General features: G+C 42.5%; 1 pseudogene; it reads right to left on the bottom strand.

Moving 5' to 3' along the window:
* Positions 1-10503: 10503 nt before the first annotated feature.
* LOC125010277 lies at positions 10504-22538 on the bottom strand (annotated as a pseudogene).
* Between the last annotated feature and the right edge of the window lie 728 nt (positions 22539-23266).

Raw genomic sequence — 23266 nt, 5'->3', positions numbered from 1 at the left:
CATTGTCTGTGCAGCTATTATACTTTTACTAATAATTCAAAATCATCAGACAGAGCTAATGCTTTAGTATTCACATCCTGTTTTATGTAATTAGATACTTTACTGAATGGATGTAAATGTATTTTCTCCATGAACAAGAGTAAGAAGAGACTAAATACTACACTCTGCTCTCAGGAAGCTTCGTGGGCCACTTTGCAGGTAAAGCTTTAACTGCTTGACTTTATCAATGAAGGTAACATCACATTCAACGTAAAAACGTTTTCACTGTGTTGTGGACATGTCTCAAACATGTAGCCTAGCAGCCCCAGGCTAACGATACTACCATGTCTACCTCCACTGGCTCATCATCGTCGGCCACGGACAAGGTCACCACCGGCCTCCGCTGCTGAGTCTGACCCACTCACTCGTCTCTGGGGTTGTAATAGATTGAAGTGAATTAAGGCAGTTAGTTGCTGGGTTAGGTTTTGGTTGGCCAACACCTTTTTGAATGTGTTTACTGAGCCGAGCAGCACCTGTCGTGTGTGTGTCTGTTGCTGGAAGTGAAGTGTGTTCTGAAGCCATGCTCGGCCTGATTCTTGTCTCTAACACAAAATACTACACATGGCAACGAGGATTTTAAATGAAACCACTGCGTGAATGGACTGAAAAAGTCACCATACACTGGTCGTAGTCGAGGAAACAGAGTTATTTTCTCTCTCTCTTTTTTTTTCCTCTTCTTCGCTGAGAAACCAGGCACGAGTCGGACTAGCAGTTAGCATCGGAAAGATCTGCCATGGCTGTGCAAATTGGTCATGTGGATGAATACAATGATGCAAAGGAGGATTTTGAGTCGTATCTAGAACGTTTGGAGCAGTGGATGCTGGCAAATGAAACCAAGGATTAAAAGAAGATGTGCGTGTTTCTCTCGGTGATTGGGGCTGAAGAATCTGGTGTCACCGACAGTACCGAGTACTATGCAGTATCCTGATCTGGTGAGAGTACTGAGCATTACAAGCCAGCACCGATCGTAATCGCGGAACAATTTTGTTTCCAGAAGCGTAACCAGAAAGAGGATGAAACTGTCTCTGAGTATGTGGTCGCTTTGAGGCAGCGAGCAGCTACCTGCGACTTCGGACAGTACCTGGATGATGCACTGAGAGATCGCTTTGTAAGTGGACTACGCTCGAATGCCGTGTCAGAAAAGGATCTTACTTTTCCAAAGGCTTGTGAGGTGGCACTAGCAATGGAACTGGCGTAAAAAAAAAAATCAATGTCGTTTTGTGGACACAGTGAGACTCATCAGGTAAATGCCCTATCAAGCCCTAATGCTTTTCTGACAAGGGAAGGAAAGGACAGTTTAGTCGAGAGAACAATAATAAAGCACAACACAAAAAGGGAATAAAAACTATTCTGGGACACAACAGACATGCTACAGATGTGGGGGAAGACACTCAGCACGTGACTACACTTTAAAAAATAAAAAGTGTCATACATGTTCCAAAATTGGACACATAGCCCGTGAATGTAGAAAGAGAAAAGCTACTTCTCAAACTCAGTATATAGAAGCTGAAGGACGAACATCCAGAAGACATGAAGAAGCTAAACTTTGTGGAGTGTATACAGTAAACTCCACCTCGAGCTGTGGGAAGGGGAACACCGTTGATGTCGCACTGGGTGATAACAGCACAACAATGCTTCTGGACACAGGGTCAGCTGTGTCAGTGGTATCTGAGGATTATTACCAGAAACATCTGAACAGTTTCCCTTTAAAACCAGCCCCCAAGCTAAAGCTGAAATCATATTCAGGCCAAAGTATCGCTGTTCGAGGATCCATTATGACACCAGTACAGTACAACACACAGAAAGTCACTGTACCTCTCGTCATTGTGAAAGGAAGTAGACCAGCTCTGATTGGTCGGAACTGGATAAAGGAGTTACAGCTGAACTGGAAACAGATTTTCACTGTACACCGGGTGCAAACACAAGCAGAGTGGAACCCAAGAGTCAATGAAGTGTTACAGCACCACCAGGCAGTGTTCTCTGAGAAACAAGGCTGCACAGAGGGATTTAAAGCCAAAATCTGCATAAAACCAGGCATCACACCGATCCTCTGCAAAGCTCTCCCAGTTCCCTACGCATTAAAGGAAGCGGTGGAAAAGGAGCTGGACAGGTTGGAAAAAATTAAGACTGAGAAAAGTGAGTGGGCCTCTCCAATAGTCACTGTGCCGAAAGCAGACAAAACAATTAGGATTTGTGGCGACTACAAGGTCAGTATAAATCAGTGTATTGAAGAGCAGACCATTACCTAACACAGAAGATTTGTTCGCTACCTTAGCAGGAGGAACATCATTCAGTAAGCTTGACCTCTCTCATGCCTACCAGCAGCTGCTTTTAGGTGAAGAGTCAGACACCTATTTGACGATCAACACTCGCAAGGGCCTGTACAAATTTCATCATCTCAGCTATGGTGTTTCCAGCGCACCTGAAATTCTTCAGTCTGTTATGGACCAGATTCTACAAGGACTGGACCATGTGACATGTTTCTTGGATGATATTCTCACCACTGCTTCATCGGAGAAGAAGTGCTTAAAAACACTGGACGAAGTGCTCACATGCCTGGAGAAACATGGTGTCAGAGTATTTTTTTCAGAGCAGAGTGGAGTAGCCGGTTCCTGCAAAACTCCTCCACCATCCTCCACCCTCTACACAACCTGTTGAGAAAAGAGGTTAAGTGGGTTTGGACTTCTGAGTGTGCTAAGGCATTTGAAGATGCAAAGCAGCTATTAAAGCAGAATAAGGTGTTAGTGCATTACAACACACAGTTGCCACTCCGGATTGCATGTGATGTGTCACCTTATGGAGTAGGGGCTGTAATTTCTCATGTCATGGAAAACGGAGAGGAACAGCCTGTGGCTTTTGCATCGAGGACTTTAACTGAGGCGTAAAGAAAATACGCCCAAATCAAAAAGAAGGCACTCGCCACCATCTTTGGAGTAAGAAAATTCCATAAGTATTTGTATGGGAGGAAATTCACGCTCATCACAGATCAAAAACTACTGTTAACTATCCTGGGACCAAAGTCAGCTGTTCCAACTTTAGCAGCATTAAGGATGCAACGCCGGGCTCTCATCCTCATGGCATACAGCTATGATACTGAGTACAGGAGATCAGCTGATCATGCAAACTTATTGTCTGGCCTACCCAGAGCCTTAGTCAACAACACAGTAAAAGAGGGAGGTATTTTTTACTTCTCACACTTGGAGGAACTGCCAGTGTGTGCAAAAGACATTGAGAGAGCCACTTTAAAAGATCCTATACTGATCAAGGTGTGGAGCTACACAATGAATGGATGGCCCAGTCATGTGCAGGATGAAGCACTGCAGCCTTACTTCATACGCAGGCAGGAGTTGTCAGTGGAAGAAGGCTGTGTTCTTTGGGGCCAGCGAGTCATCGTACCCCCAGGTTATCAACAACAACTCCTGGAAGACCTTCATCATGTGCACCCAGGTATCTGCTGCATGAAAGCTCTCGCCCGCAGCTACATGTGGTGGCCTGGCTGTGATGGGGACATTGTAGAGCTGGTGAAAGGTTGCTCTATCTGCCAAACCGTCCAGAAAATGCACCACTGCACCACTGGAGATGGGTGTGACAGAGAATTCACACTGATTTTGCTGAGAATTTCCTGGTGGTTATCGATAGCCATTCAAAGTGGTTAGAAGTTTTTCCCATGTCTTCCATCAACTCTCAGGCTGCGAAGCCTGTTCTCTGCGTATGGACTGCATAGAGCTGGTATCGGATAATGATCCGCAGCTGGTGTCGAGAGAATTTACACAGTTCCTGGAGAGAAATGGTGTCAAACACACTGCTGTGCCTGCGTACCATCCTGCATCAAATGGGGCTGCAGAGAGATCAGTGCAAGTTCTGAAACAAGTGCTGATGAAAGGACGTGTTGGAGGCGGAGGGAAAGGCTCCTTTGCCACTCAGTCACAGACTTGCAAATTTCCTGCTCATGTACCGCAGTACACCCCATACCATGACTGGACGGACACCGGCTGAGTTATTTCTGAAACGCCAGATCCGAAAACATTAAATCATTAATGTGTTCATCTATAAAGGTGGGTCTCATGTAAATACCACCAGGTCAGTGGTAATTTCTTCAGAAGTTGTATCAAAAATATATTTTTATCATCCATCATCCTGTGCAAAGAAAATTTGTCTTTGACACATTGGAGTGAGATGGAAAGGAGCAGAGCCACAACAACCAAACGCAAATTAGAGTAAAAGTAAGGGTTTGTTTGTCCCGAGTGAATGAACCACATGGAACACAGATGTAGGAGGTAACATCTGAATCACAGGACGTCCTCAGGTAAAACTAATCCCATGTGAATAAGGCTAAAGATGCTCTTATTACTCATTAACTGGCTCAGCAGCAGCCCATCTCCTCCCATCCTGGCTGCGTAGTGATTGACAGCACTGTCAGGACTCTCTGAGCCTGTCAGCCCATGACTGATTAACGTAGACAAGCAATAGACCAATAATGTGTCAACACACTGCTAGCCCTCTGTAGCCAGTGATGAGTGGCTGCCTGGCCGGCCCAACTGGAGGGAATTTAGAAGATAAAGAAATTTTCACCACAGCACATAGGCCGTATGAAAGGCTATGTCAAAATAATAATTAGAAAAAAAGTAGTGGACTGAACCAGCCCACATTGGGTCAAAGGTCAACCAGTCCAACCCTGAAGGAGAGACAGACAGATTCAGGGAGGAGCTGAGGACACTGAAGAGTCCAGTTCAGAATGCAGCACTGTTACTCTGTCCTACAGATACTCCAGACCTGCTGAAACCTGTGATTACTCCTTCTGGTATCAACAGTATTTGTTGTGGAGATCTTCTCTGCTGCAGTGACAGACTCTGATCTGTACAACTGAGATCTGAGGCCACAGTGACAGGAAACCCAGAGTGGGAACAAAAACACCAGCTGACACATTGACAAGCTGCTGGAAGCCTTTTTATCTCCACTAGAGGGCGACATCATCAAGTAGGCGGTGCACTACTTGTGCACTGGGTTCAACCACTGTGTCAATAATAACTGCTGCTGTGAAGAGAACAATTGTCAGACTGAATGTTGAACATCAGCTAGTTTCTCCTGTTGATTTAAACCTTGTTGTACAGATGGAACATTGGCTGTGGATTATTCTTGCTGCTGTTTTCTTTGGTAAGATAGAAAGCTCAACATGTTTCCTCTTCACACACTTGAACACATTTAAAGCTGCTGATTGTTGTCCTTGAATCAATCATCTTTATTGATTCATCTCTTCCTCTGCATGTTCTGTTCTTCCCCAGAGTGTAAAGGAGAAGACAAAGTGATGCAGACACCAGGAGATGTCATTGCTACTGAAGGAGACACTCTCACACTCAACTGTACTTTTGAGACCAGTGGATATCACTATTTGTTCTGGTACAAACAAGAAGAAAATAGTTTCCCAAAGTACATTTTGCGCCGTGATAATTTCGGAGAAGTTGACAATGCTCCAGATTTCCCTAAAGACAGATTTGATGCTGAGCTCAAAGACAAATCAGTTCCTCTGAAGATCCAGAAGCTTCATGTGTCTGACTCTGCTGTGTTCTACTGTGCTCTGAGGCCCACAGTGACAGGAAACACCAAAACTCTGAACACAAACTTTTGGAGCAAAGACAACACAATACTCCACAACATCCACTAGAGGGAGCCACACTCTGGTTTCATAATGAGCTTCTATCAACAAACGCATAGACACAGTTTAAAAACCATCTTATTGATCCACCAACCCTTTGACCTGTTCTACCTCCTGAGCCTCATCAAACTCATGTGTTCATATACTGGATCCTTCATTCTCATATTGGACTAATTCTACATCCATGAATTCATAACTGATATAATTTTGAGTTTATGAATTTGGAACATCTTGACTTAAAGACCTGTCATGACACAATGATGCTGTTGTTAATGTGCCAAAGATTCCTTTCATATTTCTGGTCTAAAGTTCATCCTTGGAATCATCAGATCTCAACAAACTGTTGTGGTTCTGAGATAATGGATAGATTCCTCCATCCATTAATGTTTCTCCACTTAACAGAGGTTGGGTCGTGGTGTCAACATCTCAGCATGGAATTCCAGACATCCCTGTCTTTACCAATGTATTCTAGTTCCTCTTGACGTATCCTAAGTTGTTCCAGGAGAGTTGAGATATATTATCCCTCCAGTGGAATCTGGGTCTACCCAGGGGTCTCCTCCTGCTGGTCCTGGTAAACCTCCAAAGGGAGGTGCCTGGGAGAAATCTTCTTAACCAGATGAACCTCCTCTACTGGCCCCTTTAAAGAGGAGGAAGCAGCAGATGGACTCTGACCTAATAATGTCACTGTTGTACCATATTGTCTCCAGGTGTTGATGACTGTCCTCACTCACAGCAGCTGGACAGAGAAGAACAGGAAGGACCTGCAGTCAGTAGAGAGGACGGCAGAGAGGACCACTGACTTACCACTACCCCTCCTCAGAGACATCTACACTGGCCCACTCCACATTTAGAAGAACCACAGCCACCCTGGATATAGACTGTTCACCATGCTGACTTCTGTAAAGAGATAGAGTCATCAAATCCACAACCAACTGACTTAAAAAGCTGTCAAACCCCTCACACCTTCAACCTCTCTTTAATAAGACTGTTGGGAAATAACCCCCAGACCTGTTCCACAGTCCAGCTGTTCTCCATAGACACATCTCCACTACTACTGATACATTTGTACTATCATTACTGTTTAAATGCTGCTCTACCAGTTTACTCTTCTACATTAATGTCACTGTCATTCACCACTGTACTAACTACATTCATTAGTGAGCTGCTGTGTGCTTCTATTGTATATGTTGTGGAAGAGATATGTGGAGGACATTTTGGAGAAGAATCACTTATCACTGAGACACCATGGACACCCCCAGCAGCATCAAAGTCACACATGAAGAAGAAGAAAACCAACCAACCACAGCTTTCTGGGACATAAAAATCCACCATGAAAATAAAAACCTCCAGATCTTTATTGATGAATGAATGTTTGATGCTGCTGCTGCAGTACTGGAGTTCTCAAGCTGTGTTTCATTGTTTTTTAGAGTCATGACAATAAATTTCTATTCTATTCTAAGTGTACAAAGGTGGTAGTATTATTTTTCTTTCATTTTCATTGAATCAAAACCTGTTGATCTGAGTCTGTAGAGTTTGTAGCATCTGTTTGTCAGTTAACAGCTGCTGTAAATACACAACATCAGAGCTGTGATGAGGTGATGATACAAGACAGAAGTAGAGTCTGTAGATGAAACCAGAGTCAGAAACCAGAGACAGAGGAATAAAGAACAAGTATTCTGTTGTGAAACCTCGTTGTCATGGAGTTTTCAGTTGAATCATGATTGTGTCAAACTGTGAACCTCATATAATGTATTAAACTGTCATGATTAGAGAATAATATTCATCTAATTAATAGATTTAATCTGAGAATCTATGAGATATGGTCCATGTTTCCAGAGCAGAGACTAAACCTTCAGCTCATCAAGCTTCTTCTAGTGTAACCTGCCTTGGTCCAACAATGGAGAGAAGAACAGAAAGTGGACATTCAGTAAATATGTGTCTGAAGCAGAGCTGCTCTGGATGCAGGAAGAATCTGACTGAACTCTGGCTCCACCCACTGATGATGAAGTGAACCAATCAGATTGTTGGTGTGTTCATGTTGATTTTGAGGAGAAGGGCTGTGCAGCAGAGAGCCTCTTTACTGTTTCCATCCTCCTTTAGAGCCATGTTGCTTCACCTGCTCCTGTGGATTTGGTTTCACTTTATCGGTGAGTGTTTGATCAGAGATGAAGTCGTATTTAATCTACTGGACTGACAAGATATTTGGTGGTTTCATAGATACAGCTTCATCTGATTAAGAAGCAGAGAAGAGGAGTCTCCTGATGTCTGAATCTCTCCCAGACTAACTGACATGAACAACTCTATTTTCAGCCTTGGGCTCCATGAACAGCATCAACCAGGAAAGTAGTGAAGAAGTTGTTGCAGAGGGAAGAAGCATCAATCTGACCTGTAAATATGAGGGTAGTATCTACAATATCCAGTGGTACCGACAATACCAGAGATCCAGACCAGAGTTCCTGCTCCACATCACAGAGTCAGGATCAGTTCATCCAACTCTTTCAGATTTCTCAGCTCACATCAACAAATCACAGAGACGAGTAGATCTGGAGATCCCCTCTGCTGCAGTGTCTGACTCTGCTGTGTACTACTGTGCTCTGATGCCCACAGTGACAGGAAACACCAAAACTCTGAACAAAAACCTTTGGAGCAAAGACAACGCAATACTCCACAACATCCACTAGAGGGAGCCACACTCTGTTCAACCACTGATTTCTGACTCATTGGTCTGAGGACAAAGACAACAGAGAAATGAAGCAGTTGACATCTGAGACAGAGCTGCTGTTGAAGCAGAGAAGAATTTGATTGGTTGAGTTGAAGTCAAGCTGTAACTGGCCCCGCCCACTCAACATCATCAGCTCATCCAATGACATTATTTCTTCCTCATTCTACTCTGGTGGAAGAACATTGTTGATGTGCTGTCTGTCTGGCTTTAATAACTCCAAAGACATGTTGCTTTACCTCTTTTTGCTTCTATCTCACATTATAGGTGAGTTGAAGAACAGGGATTCAAGTTTTGTTGAAGCTGCTGCATTAACCAGATATACAGACTGCACTTCACAACTCTACTTGTTTCTTTGCTCTGATACAATGAAAATCATCTTTTCATCATCTTCTACATTTAAAACACGTTAACACACAGGGTCATATAAGGTTGGATTTATTTCCTTTAATAATAAAAACTGTATCTTGTGTTTACTTGTGTTCTTTGTCTCTTATTTAAATCTGCTCAATTATCTGAAACATTTAGGTGACAAATAGTAAAACTAATAAATCCTGAAGGATCCGAACTCTTTTTCACACCACTGTATCAGAGTCAGTGGAACTGAACACTGGCTGCATCACTGGGAGAATGATGTATGAGTTTAAGCTCATGTTTGTGACTGAGCTGCTCACTTCTTGATCAACATCAGCATTTATCTGCAGTCAGAGTCTCTGTCCACACAAACTGTTGCTGCTTCTGGATCGTCTTGACACAGCTCATCCTCTCACCTCACACCCTCCTGTTTATAACCACCTCCACTCCCACCTGTAGAGAGGAGGAGAAAGAAGAGAGGAGGTGAAGGAGTGTTTCCCTTCATCATCACATCCAGTAGAAAGAGCAGCAGGGACTTGAGTCCTGTTCAGAGCAGCAGTGGAGCAGCTGTGGAGCTCAGCCAGCTTCCTTTCAGCTTCATGTTAACGTGTTGGAGTGAACACACACAGACCTGCAGAGACTTTTAGCATCAAGTCTGTTTCCTCTGCAGATTTCACTAAGAAACTGCTGAGAGTCCTGAACGCTTCATTACTGCACCAACACTTTAGTGATGGATTTACTGCTGCTCCATGGAAACAAAGATCAGCTGACTAAGAAACTCATGGTTACTAAATGTAACGCTGCTTCTGTGATGTGCAGGCTTCAGTCAGACTGATCTCAGAGCTGTGATCAGTTGTTGATCAGATGTGATGAATGACCACCACTGTCTCTATACATCTTGGAAGGCTGTCAGCTGGAATCCAGCTTTATTTCCTGGACACATCAACACAACAACAACAGTCGTCTTCACATCAACTCAAACACATGATCACAACAAGCTTCTGGCTCATCTGATTGACTGACTGTTGTCTCTCTCTCTGTCCAATCCTGAAGCCTGTTTCCATTATCCTCTCACAGCTTCACTGAGAAACTGCAGGTTCATAGGAAACACTGGATCTTTGATACTAACTGTGTTTAGGATGATACAGATGAAAGCAGCATGGACTGACTGGAACCCTCTACTCACCCCAGAGTCTCCAGTTTATAGTCTGTACTCTCCACAAGATCAAGAAGCTGCTTCACATCTGAATCCTTCAGATTGTTTCCTCTCAGGTTCAGATGTTTCAGATGGGAGGGGTTGGACTTCAGAGCTGAGACCAGAGAATCACAGCTGATCTCTGACAAACTGCAGCTCCTCAACCTGAATAAAGAATAAAAGATGTAGATTAAATCCTGAATAATTCAATCAGATGTGTTCAGGTTTTAAATGTTCAGCTCAACATCACTGGTCCTAACAGTCTTTAGGCTTCATTGACTTTAACATTTTCTACAGTTTCTGCTACAAACACTGGTCTTGAACTAAAGGACATTTACAGATTCATGAAGGAAAGTTCTGGATGAAGATGAGTTAGATTCAGTTGGTGATTAAACATATCAGATCTACAACAAACAGTGAACTGACCTCAACAGTCTCCAGTCTACAGTCTGGACTCTCCAGAAAACCACACAGCTGCTTCACTCCTGAATCCTTCAGGTTGTTTCCTCTCAGGTTCAGATGTTTCAGATGGGAGGGGTTGGACTTCAGAGCTGGTCCCAGAGAATCACAGCTGATCTCTGACAAACTGCAGCTCCTCAACCTGAATAAAGAATAAAAGATGTGAGTTTCTTAAGTTCCTCCTTTAAATCATGTGTTCAGAGCTGAAGAAGGTTCAGAATGAACAAGTTTAAAGTTGACATGTTGAAGATGTTTTGTTCCTTCACAGTGAACTCTTTTAGAGTCTGGTTCAGACAAACTAAGACATTTGAAGACATCACCTTGAACTCAGAGAGAGTGGAATCAACAACATTTTATCAAATAAATCATTAAATAAGTGATTGAGCTCAAATATAAAATGACTGTTAGTGGGTGGCCTGCTTTTAATTTGAAAAGCTCTAAGGTGGAAATGAAGAGTGTCAGAGTTTCAGAGTCAATCATCCAGTGGAGTATTTGTCTTCTTCTATGAAGCTTTGAAATGTGGAGCTCAACATGGCTCTGCCACAGTCAATGGACTAATCCAGGGCCATTCAATTACAAATTCAGTTGGTCCCATTTTAAAACTGACATCTTCAGCTGGGTCGCACATTTTCAGCCGTTAATAACAAGGAGGTAACGGCAAACTTCAAACCAACACAAAGAAAAAGAATTAAATAACAAGCGCTGTTCATTCATCATCATCTTTCATCATCAATACTTTATCAGAATAAACATGTTTGTCTAATGTAACCCAGGCATTAAAACACAAAGTCATTCACATTCATGGAGATGAAATAGTTTCACACAGAAAAACTTGCTGCTATGTCTACATTTACACTGGGAACTCTTTATTTGATTTTACTGCATTTTTAACTGTGCACTTTAGTTATTGTTTCCTTTAGTGTCTTTATATAAAAATGTCTTTATCCGTTGAGCCTGTGCACTTTACCTCTTCACCGCGGACAGAAGAAACGGTTTTTAGATTTCTCTGTGTGTCTGGTACATGTGAAGAAATTCACAATGAAGCTGACTTTGACTTTGAAATCAAATAAACGTTTTTTGACGTGGGAACATCAAAAACGTCGCCATGTTGGATGAGCTTTACTCCGCCCACACGCGGATAGTCCAAATATGGGCATGGGGGTTGTGTTGGGGTGGAGCTAAAGCAGCCTGGACATTAAGACCCGCCCACCCAACTCTCTGCTACCATGTTAGCTCAGGCTACCGAGCTAGGCTAATGACTTGTGCTAGCAGCCGGCTAACACGGTGCCTTGCTCCGGTTTCTAAAATATAATCAGTGAGTGATGAAGTGATGACTTTGTTCTGTGGCCAGATGAGGAGTCCTGATAGTCCAGTTCTTCATCTCATGTAGAATCACTGCAGCCTGATAACCCTTGTTCTAGTCTACATGCAGAACTTTTTGTCCTCACTCAGAAAACCAGAAAATCAGGCACATTTTCGGGGACATCTTTAGCCGGGGACAGGTCATCTAAAACGGGGACTGTCCCTGTAAATCGGGGACGTGTGGTCCCCCTAACCCCCTTCGGTTTGTGCTGGTGGTTTCTCCGGACATTGAACTCCTCATGAACCACAACGCAGTCATTACAAAGCAAACACAGAGGTTTGGTGTTTGGAGTTGGTGCTAAAATGAAACAGCATCTTTCTGTCCAGGCAGGGTTCAACCAACGGCTTCCTCTTCAGTTTAACGTTTAAGGCTGGACAAAGACATTCTTCTGGAGTTTCTAAAACCGTTTCAGTCGTTCATTAAAAATAAGGCGCCACATTCTTCTTCTTCTATGGTGTTAAACGTCAGCCTGCATCCTTAATGTTGCATATACTGCCCTCTTCTGGACTCTATTTCTTTATTACTTCCTCTTCGTTATATTCTTTTTATTAACCCAGTTGAGACTAGATATCTCATAATGATTTTCCTCCCTTCCCTAGATTTCCCACATTCTCTTGAATCTATTGTCCCTTGTTCCTGCCTTCTTCAACCCTGCATACATCTCTTCCCTCTCCCTTTCATATCCATGACGAGCATCGATCACATGCTCCACTGTCTCCCTCCCCCACAGCTGCACCGACCAGGTGGATGTTTCCCTAATATATGGAGTGTGTTATTCAGTCTACTGTGCCCTATTCTTGATGTGCCCTGCTTTGCTACCTCCACCACATCCCACCTCTCCTACTACACCTTTCTCCTGGTTCTTCCAATATTGTTTCCATTGTTTATTTCCTTAGGTACTAAACTTTCTCCCTCTGCTTTTGATCATTTTACTTTCATTTCCACCTCCTCCTTAGCGATTTTATCTGCTTTTTCATTTCCTTGTATTCCTAAATGAGCTGGAACCCACATGAGCGTTATTTCCCTCCCCTGTTGTTCTAGTCTGGATGTTTCTACCAGTATTTCATCTAGTATTTCATGATGTGTTTCTGCTCTCCTGTTTTTAACACTGAGTCACTACATGTTGCTACCTTCCTGTCCCTCCTGTCCTCCACCCATTCTATTGCTAGTAGTATTGCACATAGTTCCACTGCAGATACACTGAAATGATCTGATGTTCTTCTTCACGTTGTGAAATGATACCTGGGAACCACCACTGCTGCACCTGTTGCTCTTTGGACCAATCTGTATATATGTGAATATGTTCTCCGTACTTTTCCTCTATATAGTTCTAAAATTCCTGCACTAAATCTGCTGTTTTATTTCCATGGTTCTATATCTACACTTGTTCCATGCATCCTCCATGCTGGTATTGCTGACCACAACACTGTTGGGCTGAATTCTACTTGTTCAGCTATTCCCTCACTGACCCATCCAAAACTTGATGTTTGATCTTTCCCCCTTTCCAACACATCTCCAGAACTCTCTTTGCTGGATGCTCTTCATTGAGCCCTTTTAAGTTTATCCAGTAATTTGCCACCAGCTGCTTCCTCCTAAGCCATGATGGCATTTCTCCTGATTCTACCTGGAGGGAGCAGACTGCAGCCGTTTTCATTGCTCCTGTACAAGTTCTTAGTGCTGGAGCTGAATAACATCAAGCTGTGAGAGAACACAACCCACACAACCATATTCTATTATTGATCTAATTAATGCTGTATATATATTTTTTAATGACATAAAATCAGTTCTCCATTTTATATGTAATATTCAAAACTCCCTTACTTTTTCCTGCTATACCTTTCACATGTTCTCTCCATGTTAACCTGGAGTCAAAACTGTTCACTCTCTCTAATTTCTTCACATACAAGCTTAACTTTTTATTTTCACTGAGTTTCTTTTTTGAAAAGAACATTACTTTTTTCCACTGGAAATTTAAATCCCTGTTTCTCCACTTTGTCTATACTATATGATCTCTATTCATAGTGCCCCATCATCTGCAAACAAAGATCTCCCCATTCCCTCTGGTATGTCATCATATATATCATTTATCATAGTTGTAAATAGTGTTGTGGTGTACCATTCTCTACAATATACCTTTCTGATACTTCTGATCCAATTTTAACCTGAATGACCCTTTCCCTCAGAAAGTCCATAACCCAGTTAAATAACGTTCCTTCAGTTCCCATGTGATTCATCTTAATTAGCAAGCCCTCTCTCCACAACATGTCATACGCCTTTCTCAGCATCAAAGTTCACTGCAGCCACCGTCTCTTTATTTACCTGCACTTTTCTGATTCCATCCTCTGAACACAACACTGGATCCATTGTGCTCCTACCTCTTCTGATATATTCTTGATATATTCAGTCCCCAGTTCCCTCTTCTCTATATAGTGCATGAGCCTCTCATTAACCATTCTCTCCATTATTGTCCCTATATGTGACGTCAGAGCTGTGGGTCTGTAGTTTATTGGTTTACTTGGATCTTTTCCAGGCTTCCTAACTGGGATAATTATTGCCTCCTCCCAGCTTCATGGTACTTTACCCTCTTTCCATACTTTACTGAGTAATGATAATATTCACCTATATGTTTGATCATAGTATAGCATATTCTATCTAGTCTAGTCTTCCCTCCTCAGTTAAATGGTTTGAGCTGTGCACCTCAGCAAACGTTTTAACCATTAACTCTACCTTTCCTTTATCGGTTACAGCTACTTCATTCCCAGAACTCATGACTGGGTGATTCCAGTCCTTCCAACATTCCCCGTACTTGTCCTATCTTAGTATTGCTCCCAATCGATCCACAGAACTTCCTCCAGTACAATCTTTTTGCCTTATTGTTTTCCTTACCACGTCTTGCTATTGCTTATATTGAATCAGGTGTTGAAAGTGATGACAGTTTCTTCATGTCCGATTTTCTGCATGGGTTATAAAGGTTTATTATCACCAGTTTGCTCTTTCCTATCCATACTTCTATTATAATATTCTCCATCTCAACTCAAAGATTGATAACCCGGTAGGGAATGCCCTCTTTCAAAACATGACACCCACTTCCTGTCCCTTCTTCCCTGTCTCTTCTAACTGACACGTATCCTTTACTAATAAAGTCTAGGTTTGGTTTTAACCAGGATTCCTGGATGCACAATGTGTCTGCTTCTTCCTGTTGACTATATATGAATTGCTTAAACTCCATTTAGCATTTAGACCATTAGCATTAAGCTTCTTGCTTTCCACTGGAGGATTTTCATTATCATTAAAACTACCCAATACATGATGATTCCTGACTGGCCTGAACACTCAGCTCATCTCTTTCCTCCTCCCATCTTATCCCTCTCATATCCATATGATCAACTGCTGCTTTGACTATAATCTGTATTCTTTCTGTTTTAGATTTAACATCTGCTGTTGCATTGATAACTCCTGCTATAAATGTCACCAACCTCTTCTTCACCTCCAACATTTTCTTTCTTGTTTCTCTCTATTCTGTTGCTTGCCATTAAAACTCTCCTGTCTCACTCCCTTGGCAGCTTCAGCTTACGATACTTTTTCATTCACTTTCATCTGCCGCACTGTTATTTCTCTCTTCATAGCCTCACATCCCCAATACGCTACACTATGCTCCCCTCCACAGATACAATATTTTGGTTTCACATCCGTCCCACATTTCCCATATTCATGATCCCCTCCACACCTTCTTTTGCCTTTGCACTGTCTAGCAACATGTCCATATTCCTGACAATTGAAGCACCTCATTAGCTTTGGAACAAACTCTCTCACATTATATTTTACAAATCCACACTAAAGTTCTCTTGGGATATTTTTTAGACCAAACTCCACCACAACTGTCTCTGATTCTTTTTTCTCAGGTCCTCTTGTCATTCTTTTAGCATCTTTAACTTGGTTATTTCTCACTTTCAGGTTTCCCACTATCTCTTTCATGCTGATACCAAGGGGAACCCCTGTTATCACTCCCTTACATCCAATATTCCTCTGCTCACCATCTCCTAATACTTTAGCATATTTAACTTGTCCTACTTGAGCTCTGATTATTTCTGTGATTTTTAATGGGTCCATTTTCCTTACTCCCCGTTCTCCTTCAAATCTCACCACTACATTAAGGGATGGATTTTTTCCACTCTTTGACTCCTCCCCCTGCCCCTCCTCTCTGTGCCTTCCAAACTATCTTTATCTTCCTTCTTTCTCTTTCTCCCACTTGTCCTTCTACATCTCCCTCCTCTCCCTACCTCCTCCCATCCACTATCCCCTTTATTAATCTCATACTGCTCCTCTTCACTCAGGTCCTACTTACTATTGTAACTGTCTCCATCCCCCTCCTTTCCCTCCATTTTCCTCCCGCTTACAGAAAGCAGTGCTAGGGTACCGCTACCAGACCGATACAGGCCGTCAGCCGATACCCCCACAATCTACTCTCTGTGAGTTACCTGCCTACTTTCTACTCCCCACTGACAATATTACGCACTCTACTCAATCCTTGTAAGAGATAATCCAGCTCACACCTTCATTAAACTCACGACAACACAAACACTTCCAGGTCTCTCTCTCTGTTGTTAACTGAACCAGAGCTGGGCTACTAGGACACTGCTTCTGGGCCACATGTGGCCCACGGGCTGCCACATGAATAGGCCATGAAGAGCCTTCAGTTTGAGGAACAATAAAGTTCTGGATGACCATGAATTAGATTCAGTTGGTGATTAAACATATCAGATCTACAACAGTAACAGTCAGTGAACTGACCTCAGAGTCTCCAGTTTACAGTTTGGACTCTCCAGTCCAGCAGACAGATGCTTCACTCCTGAATCATTCAGGTCATTATAACTCATGTCCAGCTCTGTCAGATAGGAAGGGTTGGACTTCAGAGCTGAGGACACAACTTCACAGTGAGTCTCTGTGAGTCCACATCCAGTTAATCTGTGAATGGAAAACATATAAATCTGTTGTAAAATCAGATCATTTCCATTCTAGATCCAGACTGAATGAGTATGAAACAGAGTGAGGTGATCATCTGATGAACATCTGATTGATTATGTCAATGATCAGGACTCACTGAGCCTTTCTGCAGTTCCTCACAGCTGGGATCAGTCTCTGTCGTCCCTGATCTGATGTGTCGTACTGACTCAGGTCCAACTCATCCAGAACCTCCTCTGACATCTGCAGCATGTAGGCCAGAGCTGAGCAGTGGATCTCAGACAGTTTCTCTGATCTGTACCCTGACTTCAGGAACTCTTGGATCTCCTGATGAACTGAGAGGTTGTTCATCTCCATCAGACAGTGGAAGATGTTGATGCTTCTGTCAGGAGAGATTCTACCAGTGTTAATCTTCTTCAGCCTGTTGATGGTTCTCTGGATGATTTCTGGACTGTTCTTTGTCTGACCCAGCAGACCTCCTAAGAGTCTCTGGTTGGACTCCAGAGAGAGGCCATGAAGGAAGCGAACAAACAGGTCCAGGTGACCATTTTTACTGAGCAGGGATTTCTCCATGGCTCCATACAGGAAGTCATCCAGAGATTTCCAGAAATTTCTTTTCTTGGCATTTTTTCCCCAGGAAGTCCTCCAGAACCTCTGTCTTCCAGTTGGTGTAACAGTGGAACATGTAGACTGCAGCCAGAAACTCCTGAATGCTCAGATGAACAAAGCAGTAGACTGATTTCTGGAAGATCACACTCTCTCTTTTGAAGATCTCTGTACAAACTCCTGAGTACACTGAGGCCTCTGTCACATCCAGACCACAGTGCTCCAGGTCTTCTTGGTAGAACATGATATTTCCTTCCTCCAAATGTTCAAACGCCAGCCTCCCCAGCTTCAGAAGAACTTCCCTGTCAGCCTCCATCAGCTCCTGTGGACTCGTCTCATGTCCTTCATGGTACTTGTTCTTCTTCCTCTTTGTCTGAACCATCACAAAGTGTGAGTACATGTCAGTCAGGGTCTTGGGCAGCTCTCCTCTCTGCTCTGTAGTCAACATGTGCTCCAGAACTGTAGCAGTGATCCAGCAGAAGACTGGGACTCCACACAGGATGTGGAGGCTCCTGGAGGTCTTGATGTGGGAGATCATTGTGCTGGACAGCTCTTCATCACTGAACCTCCTCCTGAAGTACTCCTCCTTCTGGGCGTCAGTGAAGCCTCGTACTTCCGTTACCCTGTCAACACATGTAGGAGGGATCTGATTGGCTGCTGCAGGTCTGGAAGTGATCCAGACCAGAGCCGAGGGAAGCAGCTTCCCCTTGATGAGGTTTGTCAGCAGCACGTTGACTGATGCCTTCTGTGTGACATCAGACACAACCTCACTGTTGTTGAAGTCCAATGAAAGTCTGCTTTCATCCAGGCCATCAAAGATGAACAAAAGTTTCCAGACAGCCAGCTGCTCTGCTGTGACCTTCTGTAATGTTGGATGGAAAACATGGAGCAGCCTGAGAAGACTGTACTGCTCATCTTTGATCAAGTTCAGCTCCCTGAACGAAAGCACAATCACCACACTGACATCTTGGTTTTCCAAACCCTCTGCCCAGTCCAGAGTGAACTTATGCACTGAGAAGGTTTTTCCAACGCCAGCGACGCCGTAGGTCAGAACCAGTCTGATGCGTCTCTGTTGGTCAGGTAAGGCTTTAAAGATGTCATGGCACCTGATTGGAGTGTCATGGAGGGCCTCCATCTTGGAAGCTGTCTCAAGCTGCTTCATCTCATGTTGGGTATTAACCTCTTCACTCTGACCCTCTGTGATGTAGAGCTCAGTGTAGATCCTGTTGAGGAGGGTTCCTCTTCCTCTTACATCAGTTCCTTCAGTCACATGTTCACATCTCCTCCTCAGACTGATCTTATGTGCATCTAAAACCTCCTGCAGACCAACATCAGCTGGAAAGAAGAACAAACCAGAGACAGAAAGAAAACAGTCATCCCTGTTTGAAGCCACAAAGAACAGAAAACTGACTTTAAATGTTTTCTAAAGATGTTTTTCTTCTGATAATAACTCATTTTTAGAGGAAACATTAGAAATGCTCTTTGTTCTATCAGCCTCTGAGGGGGCATGTCAGTGTTTGATTGACAGCAGAGGCAGCTGGTCTGCAGCTCTTCATCTAACAGATCACTGTGGTTGTTCCTTCCTCTCTAACATTTAAGACTGATCCACCAATAAAATGATGATTTAACATCACTACCAACTAAATACTGATAATCAGGTGACAAACACACTGCATCCCGGCTCCTAGTCATGTTGAGACTCTGTTATGAGCTCATTTATTTCTGCATTTCTGCATTTCAAGCTTGAATCTGTGCATATACCACCCTCTCCATGATTCTGCTCAAAGCAGGTAAAATGCTCATATGTCTAGAACTGCCCTCATTAAAAGCTGATTTGGTATCCTTTGGTAAAGGAAGAACCTTAGTCTCCTTCCACATCTTTGGACACAGGCCCACATGTAGACATCTGTTAATTATATGACACACAGGAGATGCTATGATAGCAGCAGTCATTCTGAATCATTTACTATCCAGGTTCTCTAGACCAGCTGATTTACTATCAGGAAGAAGTGGAGTAACCGCTCAACCTCACCCACTTCAACCTGTTCAAATTCAATACACAACGTTTGTCTTTCATTATAATATTCTTAACACAGTCATGTGATTTAGTGTTGTTTGAAATGTTCATACCCTGCCTTAGTTTAGATTCTTTACCTACGTAATAGTCATTAAAATGATTTGAGATATCACATGGTTTAGCGAGAACAACCATCTGATTCACTAAGGGTGAACATACAGTGGTCTTTCTACCCATGATGTCATTTACAACAAACCATATGTTTTTGCTCTCATGTCTTGCATCATATAACCTTTGTTTGAAAAGGTTCCTTTTCTCCACCTTGTTTAGTTTTGTGACCTGGTTACGTAGGGAACAGTATTTATGCCTGTCATCCATTGATCCAGATTTAACTGAAGGTTTTTGTTTCTTTCTGTCATTAGATCCTTAGACTGTTATCAATCCATGGAGCAGATTTATTTTTGACCATGGACCTTTTTAAAGGAGCTTGTTTCCAGCACTCATGTATGTGGCCATAAATGAATCCAGTGCAGCTACAGGGTCATCTTCACTACACACCATGTTCCAGTTCATACTAGATGTTTCATTAATCAATGAATCGTCATTAAAAGTCTTATAGGGCCGTGTTGAAATGATTTTAGCTTTTGGTTTTGGAACCTTTGACTTTCTAGCGATAGCTGTTATATTGTGGTCACTGAAACCTACAGGGACAGAGACAGCCTTAGGACATGGTCAGGAACATTTGTATAAATATGGTCAATGTAAGTCCTAGATGTGACACCATCACTGTCTGGACTCATTCTAATCGGAGCAGCAACAACTGGAGACATATTGAATGCATTTAATATACAGAGCCTATTCTTCTTGTTTAGACACTGCACCAACCAATCTACAGCTACTCCACCTCCAAACTTGTTCCTGTCTTTTCTGTAAATGGAGAAATTCTCAGTAGCTACAACTGAATCAGTGAAGGAATCATCAAGGTGGGTCTCAGAAATAGCTAAGATTAATACAGTTATCTCTGACAACACACTCCACATCCTGATACTTATTTCACAGACTACAAACATTCACATGAGCCAAGACCAGGACCTTCTGAAGGCCCAGCTTAATGCAGGACATATCAGTATTAGAAGTAGTCATTGCAGTAAGTGAGAAGCACTGAACATGGTCATTCTAAAAGAGTCAGGGGTCACCTTTGAGTCTCTGTACAGTTGGACATTCATATTCATCCTGTCGACTGATGAAGCCTCTCTGTGTGTCTGAGGGTCCAGGTTCTTCCCTGAACTGTGGAGGTTGACCTTTGGACCGATCACTCTTCATAGACAGACAGCTGGATGCTGTAGACTCTTTCTCCATCTTCTGACTTCAGTCAGTCTGAGAGATAAACCAGTAACACTCAGTGAGTTTACATCAGTCATTGTACAGTCATACAGTCATTAAACCATTAAAAATCAAAGTCTTTCTAGCTATGATGGAGTAATACAAGCTAACTATGAATGAATGGACAAACTGACCTGAAACCAGTTCACTATCAACATTGCTAAATGTGTTTAAGGATTTCCAGTCCCTTGATTGATTCCTTTCACTTTCATTAGTTTGATTTGACCAATGACTTGTAGCCAAACCTGTTCTACTTGATTTTAGAAGTATGGATCCTTTCAAAGACTATAAAGGGAATTATTACATTTTCCTCCATGAACAGAATGTGAAGAAGCTCACGTATTCCAACTAATTCTTTAGATTCAGAATCAACTTTGAAAGACACACTGGTTCATTTTGTAACTCAGACTAGTAAACCACAGAACATATTCTCTTCACTTACTACCAACTTCTTCTGGAAGCAAATGGAAGAATCCAATCACAAACTAATGAACTCAGATCATATGTTGATGGAATATATGTAGGAGAAACAGGAAAACCTGAACACAATTCTCCCAATGGAAACACAATGAACACACAAAGTAAAGTTTAGGGAAACTTCACTTTTATGAGGAGTTCATGAAATAAAACTAAATTACTTCATGTAAAAACCATATGACGTCTAAATGAGGACTTACAGGCTAAGGGATGGTTTAGAATCTACAACTGCAGTGATGCTGATGCTGCATTTGACTCTAACTAAAGAAATAATGGCTCTATTCAAAGGACCGTCCCTGAGAAGACTATGCAGTACAACTATTCATAATCCATGGCTCATGAAGGCCATATTAAAATAAATCAATCACAAAATAAATTATATAAAAACCCAAATACTAATAATTAAAATGAATAAATCAATGACAGAAACAAACTTACTCATATTATTAGAAAGAAGAAGAGTAATCATGATGTAGAACTTCTAAATGCATCTCAGGGTGACTCTAAGAACTCTTGGAGAGAACTAAACAAGGTCTTGAACAGGGGCCAAAAACCTCCTGTGAGGAGGTCTATAAAATGATTATGATATGTTCAAAGTTCAAACTCAGCTGGAACCCACTAAATCTCCAGTGAAACTCTGAAAGGTGTTGCCAGTGTAATTACTTCAGCCCTTACTTACTGCATTAATCTGTCTCTACTTTCTGGAGTAGTAACACAAGCAGAGACAACTGCACGACTTCCACCAGTTTTCACATGTGGAGATAAAAACCATTTGAGCAACTAGCGTCCACTCTCCATCCTGACAACTCTCTCCAAGGCTCTGGAAAGACTAGTCTACAATAGACTTAGCAGCTATCTGGACAGGCTAAATGCTATAGTCCCATCCCAGTATGGATTCAGGAAGAAAATACTACATACACGGCAGTGTTTGATCTAACTGATAAAATCAATGATACAGTTGATACAGGTGATTATGGTATTGGTATCTTTTAGACTTGTCTAAAGCATTTGAAACCAGTAACATTGACGTCCTAATCAATAAATAATAAACACGTTGGTATCAGAGGCCTAAACTGGTTTCATAGTCATAGGTTTGAAAGACATTAATATGTTTATGTAAACCACCAGGAATCAGCTGATTCGTCACAAGTTGGTGTGAATGTTTGAATCAAACTGTTGAGTTCTGACTGTTCTTCCCTCTAAAGTCCACATGGAGAAGAAGAAGAAGAATATTAACACTCACCCTGCTTCAGCCTTCAGTGTTCCTCTAAATGGAGTCTGAACTGACTACACACTTGAATTGAATTCCGCCTCTCTTCTCCATTTACAGGAGAGCAGGCGAGTTTATCTCTGGGTGTGGATCAGACTTTGTACCTGTTGTGTTTATGAGTGCTGCTCTCAGCTTTAACTAAAGGGCTTTTATTGAAGATATTATCTCTTTATCTGCATGTTGTGATCAAGTGTTCAAGGTTCTTTATTGTCATTTAAATGACATAAAGAATATAAAATATTCTGGAAAGAAGCTGAGCTGGAGCCTTGATGTTTTGGTCCTGATGCACCAAGGAGGAGGCTGAATAGTGTATTTGCTGGGTGGGTGGAGTCCGCCCCGATGCAGGCTGCTCTGCTCCTGAACTAGCTGGTGTAAATGTTCTCTATGGACGTCAGGCTGCAGCAACAGATTTTCTGTCCCGTTCAGACCACGCTCTGCAGGACCTTCCTGTCCACAGCCGAGCACTTCCTGTACCAGGAGGTGATGGAGGAGGTCAGAGTGTTCTCCACCACACACCTGTAGAAGGCTGTGAGGACAGCAGGGCTCAGTCCAGTTTGTTTTATCCTCCTCAGTAAATAGAGGCGTTGGTGGACTTTCTAGACCACGCTCTGTGTGTTTGTGGTCCAGTTGAAGTCACTGGAGATGTAGAGCCCCAGGTACTTGATGCTGTGGACCATCTCTACAGCTGCTCCCTTGATGTGAAGGGGAGAGTGAATATGGTCACCTCTCCTGAAGTCCACCACCATCTCCTTTGTTTCCACCACATTAA

Source organism: Mugil cephalus, chromosome 7, assembly GCF_022458985.1.
Source record: "Mugil cephalus isolate CIBA_MC_2020 chromosome 7, CIBA_Mcephalus_1.1, whole genome shotgun sequence".
NCBI classification, from domain to species: Eukaryota; Metazoa; Chordata; class Actinopteri; order Mugiliformes; family Mugilidae; genus Mugil; species Mugil cephalus.
This window is presented reverse-complemented; position numbering and strand designations above follow the sequence as displayed.